Source organism: Macrotis lagotis, chromosome 1, assembly GCF_037893015.1.
Source record: "Macrotis lagotis isolate mMagLag1 chromosome 1, bilby.v1.9.chrom.fasta, whole genome shotgun sequence".
NCBI lineage: Eukaryota > Metazoa > Chordata > Mammalia > Peramelemorphia > Peramelidae > Macrotis > Macrotis lagotis.
Genome location: NC_133658.1, coordinates 563,199,013 through 563,218,213, shown reverse-complemented (window position 1 = coordinate 563,218,213; position 19,201 = coordinate 563,199,013). Strand labels below are relative to the sequence as shown.

The 19,201-nt window shown below is 38.6% G+C and overlaps 1 protein-coding gene and 1 pseudogene across 6 annotated transcripts in view; one reads left to right on the top strand and one right to left on the bottom strand.

Annotated features, from left to right (window-relative positions):
• The window catches only part of LOC141507115 (OX-2 membrane glycoprotein-like), a 74,985-nt gene that overhangs the window by 10,138 nt on the left and 45,646 nt on the right, over positions 1 to 19,201 (bottom strand). For 2 of the 6 annotated variants that reach the window (XM_074214505.1, XM_074214503.1), the window contains one exon: positions 3,133 to 19,198. The exons of 3 other annotated variants lie outside the window; for them this stretch is intronic. The gene's annotated coding sequence lies outside the window, so the exon portion shown is untranslated. Of the gene's footprint in view, positions 1 to 3,132; positions 19,199 to 19,201 lie in introns of those variants that run through there. One more of the 6 variants, XR_012474077.1, reaches the window with a different exon arrangement.
• LOC141507112 (minor histocompatibility antigen H13 pseudogene) lies at positions 629 to 1,795 on the top strand (annotated as a pseudogene).

Here is a 19,201-nt window from a genome sequence, read left to right as displayed (position 1 = left end):
ACCTTGTCTATTTAATATTAAGCTATGTGACCAAGTCACTTTAACCTCTTTGCCATGCAAAAATAACCAGACAAAAAATAATGATCTTGATGATCTTAGAAAAACATGGAAAGACTTGCATGAAATAATGAAGAGAAAATGAGCAGAACCAAGAGAATATTGTATACAGCAACAGCAATATTGTTTTAAGAATGACTTTGAGCAAATAAGTTATTTTGTCTATTATAAGTAACCACCTTAACTATAAAAACATATAATGACAGACATTATATCCAGAGAAAGAATTGGTAAATAGAAATGTGTAAATAATTTTACATATATACATATATATATATATATATATATATATATATACATATATATATATATGTCTATTTTTGTCTAATATAGCCATCTCTAGGGAAAAGGGCACAGGGAAAAAAAAAGAAATGTACATGACTACTTGGCTGTATATTTAAAAGGAATAGCAAATCATACACAGTATATTTGCAATTTCATATGCAATCTATTTTTTATTGCACTATGTTATGAAATGCTTATTTTATTCCATGATTCAATTTTTTTGAAAATAACAGAAGTCTGCAGTACCAGCGGCGGAGCTGGAGCCGCAGCAGCTGCAGTCGCAGTCATGGACCCAGCTCCCAGAGAACCCCACAACTGCAGCAGCCCCGTGAAGCCCCCCATCCCCGGCTGCCCTCCACCCCTGAGGGCATCGCCCTAGCCTACAGCAGCCTCCTGCTCATGGTGCTGCTGCCCATCTTCTTCCATGCACTGTGCCTTCAGCAAGAATGTCTCAGATATGCCAGATATGCCAGTCCAGATGCTGCCTGGTTTCCCATAATTGCTAGCTGCATACCCTTGGGCCTACCTCTTCTTTAAAATCTTCTCTCAAGAGTACATCAATCTCTTGCTCTCCATGTATTTATTTCTTCGTGCTGGGAACCTTGGCTCTCTCTCACACCATCGGCCCCATTATGAACAAGTTCTTCCCAGCCAACTTCCCCAACAAGCAATATCAGCTACTCTTCACCCAAAGCTCAGGGGAGAATAAGGAAGAAATTGTCAATTATGAGTTTGACAGCAAGGATCTCGTGCGCCTGACCCTGAGTAGTATCATTGCATCTGGTACCTACTAAGGAAGCACTGGATTGCCAACAACCTCTTTGGCCTGGCCTTCTCCCTCAATGGAGTGGAGCTCCTGCACCTCAATAATGTCAGCACTGGATGCATCCTGCTCAGAGGCCTCTTTGTCTATGACATCTTCTGGGTTTTTGGCACCAATGTGATGGTAACTGTGGCCAAGTCCTTTGAGGCACCAATAAAATTGGGTTTGCCCCAAGACCTGTTGGAAAAGGGGCTAGAGGCTGACAACTTTTGCCATGCTGGGGCTGGGAGATATTGTCATTCCAGGTATCTTCATTGCTCTGCTTCTGTGTTTTGACATCAGCCTGAAGAACACACACACACACACCTACTTCTACACCAGCTTTGTGGCATACATCTTTGGCCTGGGCCTTACTATCTTCATTATGCATGTCTTCAAACATGCTCAGTTGGCCTTGCTCTATCTAGTCCCTGCCTGCATTGGTATCCCCCTATTGGTGGCACTGGCAAAGGGAGAAGTAGTCTCGGAGATGTTCAGTTATGAGGAGACAAATGAGAAGAAGGAGTCAGCCAGTGAGTGCAAAGAGGGAGCACCATTGTCATCGTCATTGTCATACCCTTCTGAGACAGAAAAGAAGGAGCAGTAATGGTGGGCTTGGAGCCAGGATGGTGAGGGGCACTCTTTACTACCAGTGCAGGAGCTGGGGGAGAGACAAAGACACTGCAGAGCCAGGTGTTGATGTTCTGAGCCTTAGGCTGCCCTGCTCAGACCAGGCCTCTCCCTTCTCCCTTCTCCCTTCTCCCTTCTCCCTTCTCTTCTCCCTTCTCCCTCCTAAGCTCAGACTTGGATATTTCTTTTTGTTTCTGGTCATGTATCTCCTGCGCTTTCCCTCTGCAGCACTGGGCAAAGAAAACCCAACTACCTTTTGTGGGGAGGGTGATGGGGGTGGGGCAGGGTGAGAGGGCCTGGTTTTTAAATTTTTTTGTATTACTGTGAAAAAAAAGAAGAAAATAACAGAACAAATCACAAAGTTCAAGGTCTTGCATTTTCTAGCATATGTAAAATGAAAGATTCAAGCAAACACAAGTATAGCTCCCTGGCAAGGGATTCAGAGAGGACCATATTTGGCCAGATCTGTTATAGAGGAAGACTGTGAATTTTGTCAAATGTTGATATATGTAGCTTAGAACCCATCACAATTTCTGCTCATTCCAACAGTTTTTAACACTTTAATAATTTGTTGCCAAAAACGAAATAAAAATATTCTCATGATTGATCTAAGAAAAATGAGCATATTCCTGTGCCCAAGATGGGGAGAGGAAAGAGGGAAGAGGGGTCCCCTCAAGTTTCAGGAGAATAGCAACAAAAACAATTTGTTAAACAACTTTAATGAACAATAGTACTATCAGACTCACATAGAAAGGGATTCCTGTGGGCCACATATTAACCTAGAAAACCTCAAATTGACATTCTGTGTATTTTTGGTTAAGTATTCTCTAATTATGTTTTAATCTGCTTCAGGTAAGCACTCAAGAGTTTTGTTTCCACTTAAAAAAAAACTTGCCTCCTGGGGACATTATTTTGATATCTTTGATAAACTGTGCAAAGTACTGGAAGATGTACAAAATTTAAGTAATCAATCCCCTGCACCACTTAACAAATTACTATGAGGATAAGAAATCAAGACAGATAGTTAGAATACATAATATTACAGGACACAGGGGAAAATACTGCCTCTGAATTCAGAAGACCAAGACTGTAATCTTACCCTGTGATGCTTCCTACCTGTGTGACCTTGTAAATAAGTCACAACCTTAAGAAGTCTCATTTGTAAAATGTGGGAGTTCGACCAGATAATTTCTGGTCCCTTCTAGCTCTAACTCTATGATCCTATGATCCTAAGTACAGAAAGGACTACTCTCTGGAAAGTAAATCTTGGTCTATTGTGGTTAATGACATCAGAAGGAGAAGGAGGAGGAGGAGGAGGGGAATGGGAAGGGAGAGGGGAAGGGGAGAGGGGGAGGAGGAGGAGGAGGAGGAGGAGGAAGAAGAAGAAGAAGAAGAAGAAGAAGAAGAAGAAGAAGAAGAAAGAAGAATGATAATAATAATGTGCATTTAGGTAAGGCTTTAAGGTTTACAAAGTACTTTATACATACTAGCTCATTTGCTCCTCACAGAAACCCTGAGAAGCAGGTGCTATTGAGTCACCCTCTATTTTTACAGATGAGGGAATTAAGGTAAGGAAAGGTTAATTCATTTGTCTAGGGTTAAATAGCTAGCGAGTTTCTGAAGCCAAACTTCAATGCAAGTCTTCCTGACTCCAGGAAAAATTTAGTTGAATTTTTGACCTAAGTATTCATTATCATAATCATACTAGCTAACATTCATAGAATACTTTAAGGTTTGCTTCCAGCAGCTGGTTGTAGAACACTAAATCTGTCCTTATAGTAAGGTGCTTAAATTTCTTTTTATGTCTAATAATGAAAATTATAATAAATGGTGATAGTTATAGAGCTTTATCTCTTTCAAATATCTTATTATTATCTTTTTGTTTTTACATTGTCTAAATTTTTCCCAGTATCCCACTGCCTCCTACCTCCCTAAAATTTCATATGTCATAAAAATATTTTTAGGAAAGAAAAACCAATCAATACCTTGAAAAGTATGAAAATATGTGATGCTTTATCCACAGTGCCACCTGAATTATCATTGTTATTAAAAGAGAGAAAATGAAGATAATTTGTCTTTTTTTTTTTGCAAGGCAGTGGGGTTTTAGTGAATTACTCAAGGTCACACAGCTAGGTAATTATTAAATGTCTGAGGTTGAATTTGAACTCGGATCCTCCTTATGCCAGGGCTCATGCTCTATCCACTGTGTCATCTAGCTAACTGAACAACTTTTCTAAATTTCTGAAAATTAGTGGCCCTCTGTAGTAGTCAATTTCTAGAATCAAATATTAAAACATCATAGACATTAAAACTGAATCTTTGTAGAATAAACTGGGTTTGAAGTTTTTTAAATATAAAAACAAAAGCTCTAAGAGAAAATGTGTCTGAATTAGCAAAGTGAAGTAGAACAGTGAAGGGCATAATAACTTCTTTATTTTTTTAATATAGTATTTTATTTTTCCCAATTACATGTAGAAAGTTTTCAACATTCATTTTTGTAAAATTTTTCTCCTTCCTTTCCTTCCTTCTCCTCTCCCCAAACAGCATGCTATTTGATAAAGGTTGAACAATCATGCTATATATATTCCCAATTAGTCATGCTGTGAAAGAAGAATCAAAACAAGGGGGAAAACCATGAAGAAAAAAAGAATATAGAATGGAGGGAAATATGTGAATGAGATGAACTCTGGAATCAAATAGAAGCAGATAGCAGAGTGGATTAAAAATCAAAACCCTACAATTTGTTGTTTACAAGAAACACATTCAAAACAAAGATACACACAGAGTAAAAGGTAAAAGATTAGAACAAATTATATTATGTTTCAGGTAAAAAAAAACAGAGTTAACAATCCTGATTTCAGACAAAGCAAAAGGAAAAATAGATCTAATTTAAAAAGTTAAGGAAGGAAATTATATCTTGCTGAAGAGTATCAAAGACAATGAATTTTAGTATTATCATTCTATATTTCTCTATTTGTACTTTTCTATCTCCTTTCACTCTATTCCTCCTCACCACTATTTTACTTTTGACCACCATTTCCCTCAATCTGTCTTCCCTTCTACTTCCACGTAAAGTAAAATAAATTTCTAAGCCCAACTGAGAGTTTATGTTATTCCCTCTTTGAGCCAAGTCTGTTGAGAGTAAGATTCAATCAACACTCATTCCTCCCTTCTTTCCCTTTGCTTTAATAGGTTCCTTGTCCCTCTTTATATGTAATTTACCCTATTCTGTCTCACCTTCGTTCTCCAAGTATAAATTTACATGCCTCATTTTTTTTTAATATCATCACATCAAAATCAAGATACCCTCAGGCTAAGTATGCTTTTTCTTTTTTTTTTTTAATTTATTTTTTTATTCTCATTTTGTACAAATGTTTTTTTTTACATTAATAAAATATTCTTGTTTACAAGTAAACAAAATACCCCTCCTCCCCCATGAATACAGATAGACTTGCTTGGGTGAAAAAAGTAAAGGGGAGAGGAAAAAAATTAAAATTAAAAAAAATAATAGTAATAATTGTAGGTATGGCCAGGTGGTGCAATGGAAGAAGCACCAGCCCTGGAGCCACGAGCACCCGAGTCCATATCCAGCATCGTAAACCCAACAATCACCCAGCCGTGTGACATGCAAGCCACCCGATCCCCACTGCCCTGCAAAAACCAAAAAAAAAAAAAAAAAAGAAAGGAAAAAAGACCCAAAATAAAATACAATAGTAATAATAGTAGGGGTGGCTGGGTGGCAGACAGAGCATTGGCCCTTGAGCCAGGAGCACCTGGGTCCAAATCCGGCCCCAGACACCCAAAGATCACCCCGCTATGTGGCCCCAGGCAGGCCATCCAGCCCCACTTGCCCTGCACCCTCCCCCAAATAATAATAATAACAAAAAATGTGCTTGAGTCTTTGTTCCAACACCAACAACTCTGTCATGGGTGGATCTCATTCTTTATGATAAGTCCATCACAAAAGTTATTTCCATATTTTTACACCATTGCCATTGCTGATTGCATCTCCCTCGTTTCTTATTTCTCTACTACCATGTACTCTATTTTCTCTCTCCTTTCACTCTGACTCTGCTGTAGGGTAGCTGAGTGGCACAGCGGGCAGATCCCTGGTCCTGGGGCCAAGATGAGGCCCATACCATCCCTTAGGCCCAGAATCCACCTGGCCCTATGGTCCTGAGCAGGCCTTCCAATCCCAGCCCCTTGTAAGAAGTAAGAAAGAAAATGTGTTATATCTGGCCACTCTCCCACCATGGTCCATCTTCTCCTCCATCACTTACATCATCCCCCTTCCCCCTGCTCCCCACTCCTTCTTACTCCAGATGTCTATACCCCATTGAGTATATATGCTGTTTCCTCTCCTAGCCATCTCTGATGAGAGCAAAGGTTCCCTCATTCCCCCTTGCCTCCCCACTTCCATATTATTGCAATAGCTCATTGTAATAAAAAAAAAATCTTATTATATGAAATATCTTGGACTAGTCCCCCTCTCCTTTTTCTTTCTCCCATTACATTTCCCTTTTTTCTATTGACTCCATTTTTACACCATATTTTATCTTTGAATTCACCTTTCTCCTGTGCTTCAACTATAAAAGCTCTCTCTACCTGCTCTATTAACTGAGAAGGTTCATATGAGTATTATCAGTGTCATTTTTCTATGCAGGAATACATGCAGTTCATCCTCATTAAGTCCCTCATATTTCCCCCCTCTCCTCCAATCTCCATGCTTCACCTGAGTCCTGTATCTGAAGATCAAACCTTCTGTTCAGCTCTGGCCATTCCAAAAGGAACATTTGAAATTCCCCTGGTTCATTGAAAGTCCATCTTTTTCCCTGGAAGAGGACATTCAGCCTTGCTGGGTAGTTCATTCTTGGCTGCATTCTAAGCTCTTTTGCCTTCTGGTATACTGTTATTCCAAGCCCTACGAGCTTCCAATGTAGCTGCTGCTAAGTCCTGTGTGATCCTGACTGCAGCTCCATGATATTTGAACTGTGTCCTTTTGGCTGCTTGTAATATTTTCTCTTTGACTTGGGAGTTCTGGAACTTGGCTATAATATTCCTAGGGGTTGGTTTTTTTGGGATCTCTTTCTCTGGGGGATTGCTGGATTCTCTCCATTTCTATTTTGCCCTCTGCTTCTAGAATATCAGAGCAATTTTCCTGTAGTAATTCTTTGAAAATGATGTCAAGGCTCTTTTCCTGATCGTGACTTTCAGGTATTCCAACAATTTTTAAATTATCTTTCCTAATTCTGTTTTCCATATCAGTTGTTTTTTCAATGAGATATTTCACATTGTCTTCTAATTTTTCATTTTTTTTTGTTTTGAAGTATTGATTCCTGATTTCTGTTAAATTCATCAATCTCCCTGAATTCTATTCTTTGTCTGAAGGATTTGTTCTCCTCAGATAGTTTTCTTATCTCTTTTTTCCATCTGGCCAATTTTGCTTTTTAAAGCATTCTTCTCCTCAATAACTTTTTGAACTGTTTTATCCACTTGACCTAAGCTGGTTTTTAGCATGCTATTTTCTTCAGCATTTTTTGGATTTCCTTGACTAAGCTGCTGACTTCATTTTCATGTTTTTCTGCATCTCTCTCCTTTCTTTTCCCAGTTTTTCTTCCAACTCCCTCATTTGATTTTCAAAGTCTTTTTTGAGCTCTGTCATAGGCTGAGCCCAATTTCTGTTTTTCTTGGAGTCTTTAGATGCAGGAGCTTGTGCTTCCTCATCTTCAGACTGAGTATTTTGGTCCTTCTTGGGCTCATTTGCAAAATATTTCTCAATAGTCTTCCTTTTGTTTCTTTGCTTGCTCATTTTCCCAGCCTGGGCCTGGTTTGGGGGTGCTTCCTGAGCTTTTGGGACACTCCCACAAGGGTCTCAGTGTGTGAGGCTCTGTCCTCCCTCCTGGTCTGTGAATGACCATAAGCACCCTCCCTCTGCCACGGGGCTGAGGTGGGGGGGGGGGTCCTGCTGTTCTATGGGGGGGGCCTAGACTGCGATCAGCATCTGAATGTGGTCAGAGCCCCAGAGTCCTGTTCCAGGGGCAGAGGACTGAGCTCACAATCTCTCTTCACTCCCCTCCCTCAGCTCAATGGGCTCATGCCCTAGGGGCTCCTGCTCTGCCTGCTTCTGTTTCCTGGATCAGGGCTGGGGAAAGACCATGCAGCTTGCTGTGTGCCCTGAGGGCTGGGCTCCAGGTGCTCGCTCTGGCAGAAGTCCCCCCTTGTTCCCCCACTTTGTGCCCGGTGCTCCTTGGGGTGCAGCTCAGGAGACTCCCCTGCTGCTGTGAGCTGAGACTCCCAGCACCCTGGGGCTGCCTCTGGAAGGCTGAAGTTCTTTGGCTCTGGCGGCCACCCCTCTGGCAAGCTGCCTCTCTGATCCTGGGGAGCAGAGCCTTTCTGCTCTTTTCCAGGTTACCTTGAGTAGGAGAACTGCCTCACTGGGTCCTTTTGTGGGTTCTGTCTCTCGGAAGTTTAGTTAGAGTCCTTAGCTGATGAATTTTATCAAAGAGCTCCTAAGACTGGATTCCTTCTTGTCGCCATCTTGGCTCCACCCTGAGTATGCTTTTTCTAACTGTCTTAATAGACATACATTTCTCAAAATATAGAAGCATCATCATCCCATGTAGGAATGTAAACAGTTTAATCTTACAGAATTTTTTTTTCTATTTACTTCTTTATGCATCTCTTGAGTCTTGTATTTGAAGATCGAATTTTTCTGTTCAGGTCTGGTCTTTTCATTGGGAAAATTTGAAAATCCTCTATTTCACTCAATTTCCATCTGAAAAATTATGCTCAGCTTTGCTGGGAGTTGATTCTTAATTGTAGTCCAAGCTCTTTTGCTTTCCTGAATAGCGTATTCCAGAGTCTCTGATCCTGTAATGTTGAAACATTGTAATCCTAAATGTGACTCATAGGTAATTGTTTTTTGTTTCTAGTTGCTGCAGTATTTTCTTCTTGACCTGATAATTCTGGAATTTGGCTACAAAATTCCTCTGAGTTTTCATTTTGGGATGTCTTTCAATAAGTGATCAGTAGAGTCTTTCGGTGACTATTTTGTCCTTTCATTGGATATTAGGGAAGTTTTCCTTGATAATTTCTCAAAAGATATTGTCCAGGCTCTTTTTAAAAAATAATGACTTTTATTTAGTTCAATAATTCTTAAATTATCTCCTATATCTATTTTCCAGGTCAGTTATTTTTCCAGGGAGGTACTTTGCATTTTCTCCTACTTTTTTCATTCATTTGATTTTGTTTGATGGATTCTTAATGTCTTAGAGAGTCGTTAGCTTCCACTTGTCCAATTCTAATTTTTAAAGAATTATTTTCTTCACTTAGTTTTGTATCTTCTTTTCCACTAGGTCAATCTTACTTTTGCCCCATTTGGTCAGTTTTATCTTTTTTTTTTAAGGAATTGTTTTTTTTCAGTCAATTTTTATTCCTCCTTTTCCAAGATGTTGACTTTTTTCATAATTCTTCTGCATAGCTCATTTTTTCCTAATTTTTCTTCTGTCTTTCTTACTTGATTTTTAAAATTCTTTTTGAGCTTGAGGGCTTTTTGAAGAACTTGAGACTAATTCGTATTTTCTTTCGAGGCTTTATATGTAAGCATTTTGCAATTTCCTTCTGAATTCGAGTTTTGATCTTCTCTGTTGCCATAATAGCTTTTGGTTTTTTGCTCATTTTAAAAAAAAAATGAGCTCTTGTTCCTGGGGCATAGGAAATATAGTCCCAAGCTTCTTGTTCTGCTGATTATTGACTTTTCACACTGGGGTCTCAGGTACTGGTGGCTTGCTCCCTGTGATGGAGTGGTCCTGTCCAGTTCTACCTGTTGCACAGGGGGCTCTGGGGACCTCCCGGTGTTTTCTGAGATGGGGCTGGAGTCCTCAGAGCTGGCCTGCTGTCCCACTGGTCTGCTAGGCTTGGGTGCCTATCTGTTCCCAGTCTTGTCTCTGGTCTGTTTGCATGCCACCTATGCTTTGTTATGCTCCCCCTCCACTCAAGTGAGATGGACTTTTCCAGATGTCCTTCTAAGATATCTTGTTCTGGAAACCTGGTTTACTCCATCTTTTTTGTTTGTTTGTTTCTCTTGGTTAGCATTATTTCTGAGGGTCTCTGAGAAGAGCACCACAACTTCTTGCCTTCTCTCCTCAATCTTAGCTCCAATACTCCCCACCCCTTTACTCCTCACAGAAAGCCTGAAGCACATATCCAAATAATTCCAGTTGTTTTCTTTAGTTTGACCAAACTTAGGGACATAATGGTGGCTAAAAGCGTCTGGCCTGCTATGGTCCATGGGGTCATAAACAGTTGGAAATGACTGAACAACACCAATCACAACTTTTGCAAGTCACTTCCTCTCTTTCTCTCAACCTAAGTTTCTTCATCTTTAAAAAAAGAAATTGACTTATTTTCATCTCCTTTACCTCTGTCTAGAATCCAACTCTCCTTTAGATTAGCACACTTAGGCTATATGTAGTCCTCACAGCTCCCAAGTGAAGCCTGAACCAAATTAAAATGTAACTGGGAAATAGTTAATAGAATAAAAAATACAATGAAATGGATAAAACAAGTCAATATATGACCCACAGAGATCCTTATGTACAGATTATGTCTCCATTCTTATACTCCTAATAATTAATCATGGCTAAATGTTAGTCATTAAGTATTTTTAAAAACCTATGTATTACAGATGATGCCAAATCCTAGGGACACACAAAAAACCAAAAGACAGTCCTTGCAGTCAAAGAGTTCACAATCCAAGGAGGGAGGCAACATGCAAACAACTATGTAGAACAAGAGATATGCAAGATATAATGGAGAATCCCCAGAAGCAAGGCAGAATGAAGGGGAAACAGGAAAGGAATACAGTAGAAAATATGATTTTACCTAGACCTTAAAAAAACAAGGAAGTCCAGCATCAAGAGAGGGAGTTGATTGAGGAATAGCAAAGAGATCAGTGTCATTGGATTGCAACATATATCAGGAACTATAAGCTTTATGACTTCAAATAAAACATTCTTTCCACCATACTACCTCTCTCTCAATGATCTAATGAACATAATGTAATGAATAGAGTTCTAGATTTGGAGACAAGAAGATTGAAAAGGCAAGGATGAAAGAATAGATTATCAACTACAAAGAGAGGATTTTACAATTGATTTTACAATTTTTCCTGGAGATGATAGTGAAATAATGTTTGTCTGATTGAGATAGTGAGATACCAGAGTTTATTAAATATTAATTTATCACAACCCAAAAGTTAGGAAGATAATTCAAATATCATTATCCTCATCTTCCAGATGAGGACACCAGGTAATTATTGGAACTAGGACTCCAAATATGAGTTTTCTGACTTCCTAACAGTCTGGATCCTATCATTATATCAGGTATCTCCCATATTGAGGTTATTTGAATAATTTAGACAAAAAAGAAAAAAATACTTTGTTGTTGGCTCAGTTGTTGTTTAGACTTTTCATGATCCCATTTGGGGTTTTCCTGACAAAGATACTGAAATGGTTTCTCATTTCCTCTTCCAGCTCATTTTACAAATGAGAAAACTGAGGCAAAGAGGGTTAATTGATTTGTCCAGGGTCACCCAGTTAGTAAGTGTCTGAAACCAGATTTGAATTCAGGCAGATCAGTCTTCCTGAACTGAGGTCCAGTATTTTATCTACTGTGTAACCTAACTGGTCAGGAAGCCCTTTAAGCTTTATTCAAATATTTTGGATGTAAGCCCTTTCCTGCTTCTTTACTGTCTGACATGTAGATCCAATAACTCCCACTTCTGATTGCATTTTCTAGTTTATTTCTTCAAAATATGTCTCAAAAAGTCAAACATTATTTCAATTTAGAATTTTTTTTTTGGTTTGGTTTTCCTTCAAAAGCTCTGGTTAAGATATTACATAGACAAGCTCCCTACTCTTCCTGAAAAGGGAATGGAATCTTTACCTTGACAATGTAAGGGCTGAGGGGATGAAATATCCTGAGGTAAAGTTGGCACAGCAAAGAATAAAATGATATAATAAACTGCAGGTATCTCTTCTGAAGCCAGTCAGTCTGTAGCCTACAATATAATTAGTATTGTTTTTTTAATTATAGTACATTTCAATACAACCTGTTAGATGCTAACCAGCAACAAAAATCCTGTTTTACCTTTTTTTTTGCAAGGCAATGGGGTTAAGTGGCTTGCCCAAGGCCACACAGCTAGATAATTATTAAATGTGGTATTCCTTAGGCCCAGTACTCTATCCACTGTGCAACCTAGCTGCCCTTGTCTTTTTTTAAAAAAAGAAACTTAAAATATTTTGAATACAAGATTTATTTTCTGTTGAAAACAGAAAATACAAATTTCAGTAATTTCTGGCATCATGAAATCAGTTTAACATACAAGAAAAGACTGTTCATATAGCCATTTTAGGCAGAGTTTTGGCAGGGTCAAAACTGCAATGAAGCACTGCCTCATTGGGAGATATCTAGAAATCTAGATGTCTTTCCCTCCTTCACCCAAATTCTTATACTTTTGTATGTCCCTTAACTAATGGGATCAGAGACATAAAGGCAAAATTTGATCAAAGGGCCAGTAATCTTGGCCTTTCAGAGCCCCATATTCACATTTTTTTCCCCTCCAAGCATAGGACTTGGCTGGTTTAAATGTATCCTATTCCTTAAAGATCAATAACTAGATTCTGAGGTAAATGCATTTTGGGGAAGAGTTGGGTAGAAAGCACTCTGATGGGCAGGCATAGTCACAGTGGGAGGGAGATTCAAAAGGGAATGAGTCTTAGCAACCTGGAAAAGAGATGTGGAGAAAAGCAGACTCAGGGACACTCAGCAAAGGGGTAACTTGAAGGCCCTTGAAGAAGTACAAGGACATCAAGTATTCCCACAGTACTATTAACTTAAATTGTCTTAACCACAGATGTTTCTTTCATGCGTACCTCTCTAATTTTGTGTTCTAAGTAGGTGGCCATTCTTCCCATTGATGAAATGCAGGCACCACCTATATTTGTTTAAGTAAGTATGTTCCCAGGGTTTATGTGTAGGAATATTTTGTTATTACTGTTTTGGTATGTCATCATTAGTAATGTAGTAATAAACTACACTTTGCATTGAGCTCATTGCATTATTTAAGTCTAGTAAAGGTAAACATAGGGGAGGGAGAGGATTACTCATAAGTTGGGATTTTTGGAGTGTGGTGCCAAAGAGAACCTTTGGGGTTCTAATTATGTTCTATTCCTGGGAACTAAATTTGCAACTGATTTGTAGCAGGATGATTTTGGTTTTAAGTGGGTTTATTATAGTATAGTGGAAAGATTCCAACAGGATGCAGATTCCACCTTCCTGGCCTTTAGTTTCCTAAATAGTTAAAGGAGGGATTTAGACTAGTTGGTCTTGGGGTCCCATCTCACTTTAGATTTATGATTTTATGGTCTATTCTTATCAATTTGGAAAGATTTTAGTTATACAGAGTGAAAGACAATGCCTGATGTCTCAGGACCAGCTTAATTAAATTCAGTAAGATTTATTATCAGTTAGTCTCAAAGATTATTTATGGAATAATAAGATCTCAGATCTAGAGCAGGAAGGGATCTCTAATTCAATTATCTCATTTTACAGAGAAGGAAGCTAAGTGACTTGTCAAAGTTCATGTGAGTAGTAAGCACCAACTTTATGATTTGAACCCAGAGCCCATGTCCTTTGTATTGGGCCACTAGTCAAAGGAGTTTGACTTACGTGGATGGAGGAATCTTACTGAGCTTTTGAAGCATTAAAGTGTATGTACACACACACATAGACACACACACACATACACACACACACACACACACACACACACACACACACACACACCAAATGAACAGGATGTTTGGTTTAATCTGGTTATCTGAAAGTGGGAATTTCTTTAAGAATTCATGAGAATTACCTGAGAAATATGTAGTTGAATGAGAAAGCTTCTCCAGAGGGTTTGTCCAAATGAACAAATCATGTGTCAGAATTTTTATTTGGATCTTAGCAAATTATTCAGCTTTTCCACATTTTTTCAATGGAACCATCAAGTGTTATTATTCATTTTTGTTTAATAAACAAGAAATATGTGTATGTAGGGTAAAGGTCTAAATAACTGGTTGTGTAACTTTGGAGAGATAATTTCCTATCTCCCTCCCTCAGATTCCTTAATTGTAAAGTGGATAAAAACCAGCTCTTTCCTTAACCACTGAAGAACTGAAGTTAATTCAAAAGAATTTTTTTCTAGTTTTTTGCAGAAGGGACTATTCTCCAGAGAGAAAATCTTGGTACTATTGGTACTATTGTGGTTAATAATGTTGATGATGATGATGATGATGATGATGATGATGATGATGATGATGATGATAACAACAACAACAACATCAACTAGCATTTATGTAATGCTTTAAGGTTTAAAAATTGCTTGATACATACTATCTTGTTTGAGTTTCACAGTAATCCTTGGAGGGAAGTGCTATTAATCACCTACCATTTTTACAGATGAGGAAAATGAAGCAAACAGAGATTAATCCACTTGTTTGGGGTCAAACAACTATTAAGTAAAACCAAATTTGAATGCAAATCTTCTTGACTCCAGGAAAAAGTCTATGGCTCTATTTACTTGTATTATTTATTATTGCAAATAAAAATAAATAATGAAGACAAATTTTCTAAATTTCTGAAAATTAATGCCTCCCTCCCTATGGTAGCTGTATTAAGATTACAAAGGATTTTATTTCAACAGTTTCCAGAATCATATATTAAAACATTATAGACATTAAAACCGAATCTTTGTGCAGCAAGCACAATACAAACACAAACACAAAGACTCTAACAGAGAAGGTTTCTGCATTAGCAAAATGAAGTACAAAACTGATGCAGACACCTAAATAATTCATGTTGGGCTTTTTTCCCCCTAAAGGGCTTACAAACAAAATATCTGAATGAAGCTAAAGTGCTTCCTGGACAGCCAGGTGACTCAGTGGATAGAATGCTAGGCCTAGATTCAGCAAAACTCATCTTCCTGAGTTTAAATCTGGTCTCAGAAACTAAGGTACTTAATCCTGTTTGCCTCATTTTCCTCATCTATAAAAATGCTAAAGAAAGAAATGATGGAACACTCCAGTATATTTGTCGAGAAAAACCTATATTGGGTCATGAAGACACTGGCATGATTGAACAATAACAAAGTGTTTTTTTTCTTTTTTTGCCTTACAGCCTCAATTTGGGAATGTCTCTTATAATAAGAAGAGCTGAACTATCAGGAAATCATAAAACCTGGAGCTGTGGTTCTAATACTTGATACACATCTTCACCTGTAAGGTGAGGATAATGATGCTTAAATTATCCACCTGGTGATTGCGATGAAATAGCTTTGTGAAATAAGTCCATATATAAACATAAATATAGTTGTGTATGTGTGTGTGAATGTGTGTGTGTGTGTGTGTGTGTGTGTGTGTGTGTGTGTGTGTAAAATCTCTTGCATAGTTTCCCCCATCCCCTTCTCTAACATTGATATCCCCAGTCTAATTTTGAATTTGACCATCTGATGATGTTCATATACTAATTCCATTTGGAGACTATGTCAACTTTTTTGTGTGTTATTTCTAGATGTCATGTGTCTATAAAATTGAACACTTTCGGATTCTTTGGGATCAGTGGTTAGACAAAAGACTTGTTTTACTGTGATGTTGAAATGATTCTGACATTTTTGAGATTCCATCCCTAGTCACTGTTTTACCTGTCCATCTTGAATAACCTTGTATGGCAGAGTTCAAAGTTTCATTGACCTACACAGACCCCACCAACATGACAAGGCAGTGGTGTTTAACTATGTAACGCAGCAAGATAAAATGGATATTGTACTACACTCGTTGTCAGGAACACTCAGACTCCAAGCCTACCTTACATACTTAAAGCTATGTGATCCTAGGTACTGTTCAATCTCTTTGACCTCAGTTTCCTCATATATAAAATGAGAGGAGTTGGATTAGAAGGCCCTTAAGTTGCTATCAGCTTTAAATATTCAGTCTTTTCTTAATATGTTTTACTTTGCTTTGTATTTTAAATTGACTAATGATTTTTGTCTTTCATTTTCTTTTTTTGTTTTTTAAATGATTCATTTATTTTCACATTTCTACAATAATCTTATTGTGAAAATAGACATAAACTTCTCTACCTCTCAAAAGACGAGAGATCTTTATTTCTCCCTGCTCCTGTTATTTTATTCTCTCTCCCTTTTCATCCTGTCCCTCCTTAGAAGTGTATTGTATCTGACTACCCTCTCCCATGATGATCCCTCTTTTCTATCACCTATACTCTTCCCCCTCATCTAGTCTCCCTCCCATCCCTTTTCTCTCCTTTATCCTCTATAGTAAGATTGAATTCTACATTCTATTGTGTATATTATTTCCTCTCTGAGCCATTTATGATGAGAATGAAAGCTCACTCATTCTCCCTTGGATTTCATTGCAAAAGGTTTTTTTTTTACTCTTTTACGAAAAATATTTTAGAGGTCTCTCTCCTATCCTTTTCTTCTAGTGTATTCCTTTTTCACCCATTGACTCCATCTTTATATGATATTATACCATCATATTCATCTCCCTCCTGTGCCTTGTCTATATATATACACTCCTTCTAACTGTTCTTATAAATAAGAAGGTTTATATGAGGCATCAGTATCTTCTTTCTATTCAAGAATTCATGCAGTTCAGCATCATTAAATCCCTCATGACTTGCCTTTCCTGTTCTCCCTCTCTATGCTTCACCTGAGTTCTGTAATTAATTGTTTCTTTTTGGCTGCTTATAAGGAGTTCTGGAATCTGGCTACAATATTCCTGGAAGATGTTTTGGGGGGATATCTTTCAGGAGGTGATAGGTGAATTCACCCATTTCTATTTTACCCTCTGCTTCTAGGATCTCAGGGCAGTTTTGCTGGATTATTTCTTGAAAAATGAAGTCTAGGCTCTTTTCCTGGTCATGAATTTCAGACAGTTCAATAATTTTTAAATTCTCTCTCCTAAATCTATTTTCCAGATCAGTTGTTTTTCCAATGAGATATTTCACATTTTCTTCTGGTTTTTCATTCTTTTAGTTTTGTTTTGTTGTTTCTTGATTTCTTGCAAAGTCATCAGCTTCCTTTAGTTCCATTCTACATTTGAATGAGTTATTTTCTTCAGAGAGCTTTTTAAATTTTCTTTTCCAAGGTCAATTCTGCTTTTTAAAACATTCTTCTCCTCATTTGCTTTTTTTTTTTTAGGTTTTTTGCAAGGCAATGGGGTTAAATGGCTTGCCCAAGGCCACACAGCTAGGTAATTATTAAGTGTCTGAGGCTGGATTTGAACTCAGGTACTCCTGATTCCAGGGCTGGTACTCTATCAACTATGCCACCTAGCCACCCCCCCATTTGCTTTTGAACTGCTTTTTCTATTTGGCTTAAATTGGTTTTTAGCATGTTATTTTACTTGGTGTTTTCTCTGTATTTCCTTCACCAAGTTGTTGACTTGGTTTTCATGATTTTCCTGCATCTCTCACATTTCTCTTCCCAGTTTTTCTTCTTCCCCCCTTACTTGATTTTCAAAGCCTTTTATGAGCTCTTCCATAGCCTGAGACCATTTCCTATTTTTCTTGGAGGTTTGGAGTCTAGAAGCTTTGACCTTGTTGTCTTCTGAGTATATATTTTTGATCTTCCATGGGACCAAAGTAATTTTCTAAAGTCAGAGTCTTCCTTTTCTTTTGTTTTCTTCTGTTATTTTCCTTCCTTAAATCTTTGAAGGTCTTATAAAGAGGCTCAGACTGCTCCTCTGGGTCGTACTCTGGTCTGTGGATGACTACAAGCACATCCCTCTTCCCTGGAGCTGTGAGAAGGGTCCTTGCTCCTCTGTGGTGGTAGGGCCCCCAACTGGGTCCTGGAGTATGGATAAAGCAGCAGTGTCCCGCTATCTGTAAGCTGAGCTCTGGAAAGAGCTGCTGGTTGGCTTCCTAAGTTCCTGGGATGGGGCTTCCCTTAAGCCAGCACTGCCCTAGACTTCTTTCTCATTCTGGTGCAATATAGTTCTCCTGATAACCTCCCCAGCCATCCTGGTGATCCCCGGGTCAAGAGGTCAGGAAACTGCCCTGGCTTCCGTGGCTCCAGGCCCCTCCCCCCTAGGGACTGAGATGCCCAGAAGGCTGGTCCTGGAAGACTGGGACTGGGTTGCTCCAGCAGGTGCTGCTATGGTCCTGTCTGTGCTGTGGTTTTTCCAACTCTAGTCCTGCTGGGTCAGAATTTTCCCATCTTGAGCTGGAATATTGCTTCATTTAGTCTTTCAGTGGGTTCTGTCCCTCTAGGTTTTGGTTAGAGTCTTAATTTTATGGCTTTAGGAAATCTGGTTGGGGCAGAGCTGAGAATTCCTGCCTTCATGCTGCCATTTTGGCTCCTGAAATGAGATATATGTCCTTCATTTTCAAAGAAGACCACGACATGGAGGGGGTGCCATGACAAGCATATGAATTGGATTTGAGTGAGGGGGTGATGTGCTAAATCACCAGCCTCACTCTCTGCTCCAGAGCCATCTGGGTTCAGTGGCCAAATATGAATCAAACTAACTGGAGATGGCCTTGGATGTGAGGTGATTAGGATTAAGTGACTTGCCCAAAATCACACTGCTAGCAAATGTCTGAGGCTCAATTTGAACTCAAGTCCTCCTGCCTTCAGGGCTGTGTCAGCTAGCTGCCCATTAAAGTAACTAATATTATGAGAATGGATAAAAAAAAAGTATTTGTGAAGATTGTTTGAAGATCATAAAATGGTCCATAAAAATATAACTATGACCTTTGGGCTTAAAGATGCCACTGTCAAAATGATGTAACTGTCAAAATATGGTAAGTCTTACTGTGGCAAATGATACCGATACAAACTAGAAAGCCTCTACCGCACGTTGAGAAAAAACAGTTCACTCACATTTAAAGTAGAGATATCTTTAAATTTGCTCATCTCACATTTCATTTGTTATGGCAATTCTATTTTGTTCACAGAGCACAGTACCTTCTTTGATGTGAATGCATCACGCTGGATGGTCCTTTGCCAGTATCTCCCATGTCTCACAATCAATTCCAAAGTTCTTCAGGGAGACTTTGAGATAGTCATTCTATTGCTTCTTCTAACCACTGTGAAGTTGTTCTCTCTGCAGTATATTTTAAATGTTTGACTGTGCAACTCAAGACAGGATCTCAATGTTTGGCTCCTTATCTTGTCGGATGATCTTTAGAACATTACTAAGACAATTCAAAGGAAGTGATTGAATTTCCTGGCATTGTACTGGTATGCTGTCCAGGTTTTACAGGCATACAGCAACAAAGTCAGCACAATGGCTTTGTAGACCTTTAGTTTGGTAGTTCTGGCAATACATGCATCAGCTTTCATCATCATTGTGCATATCCCTG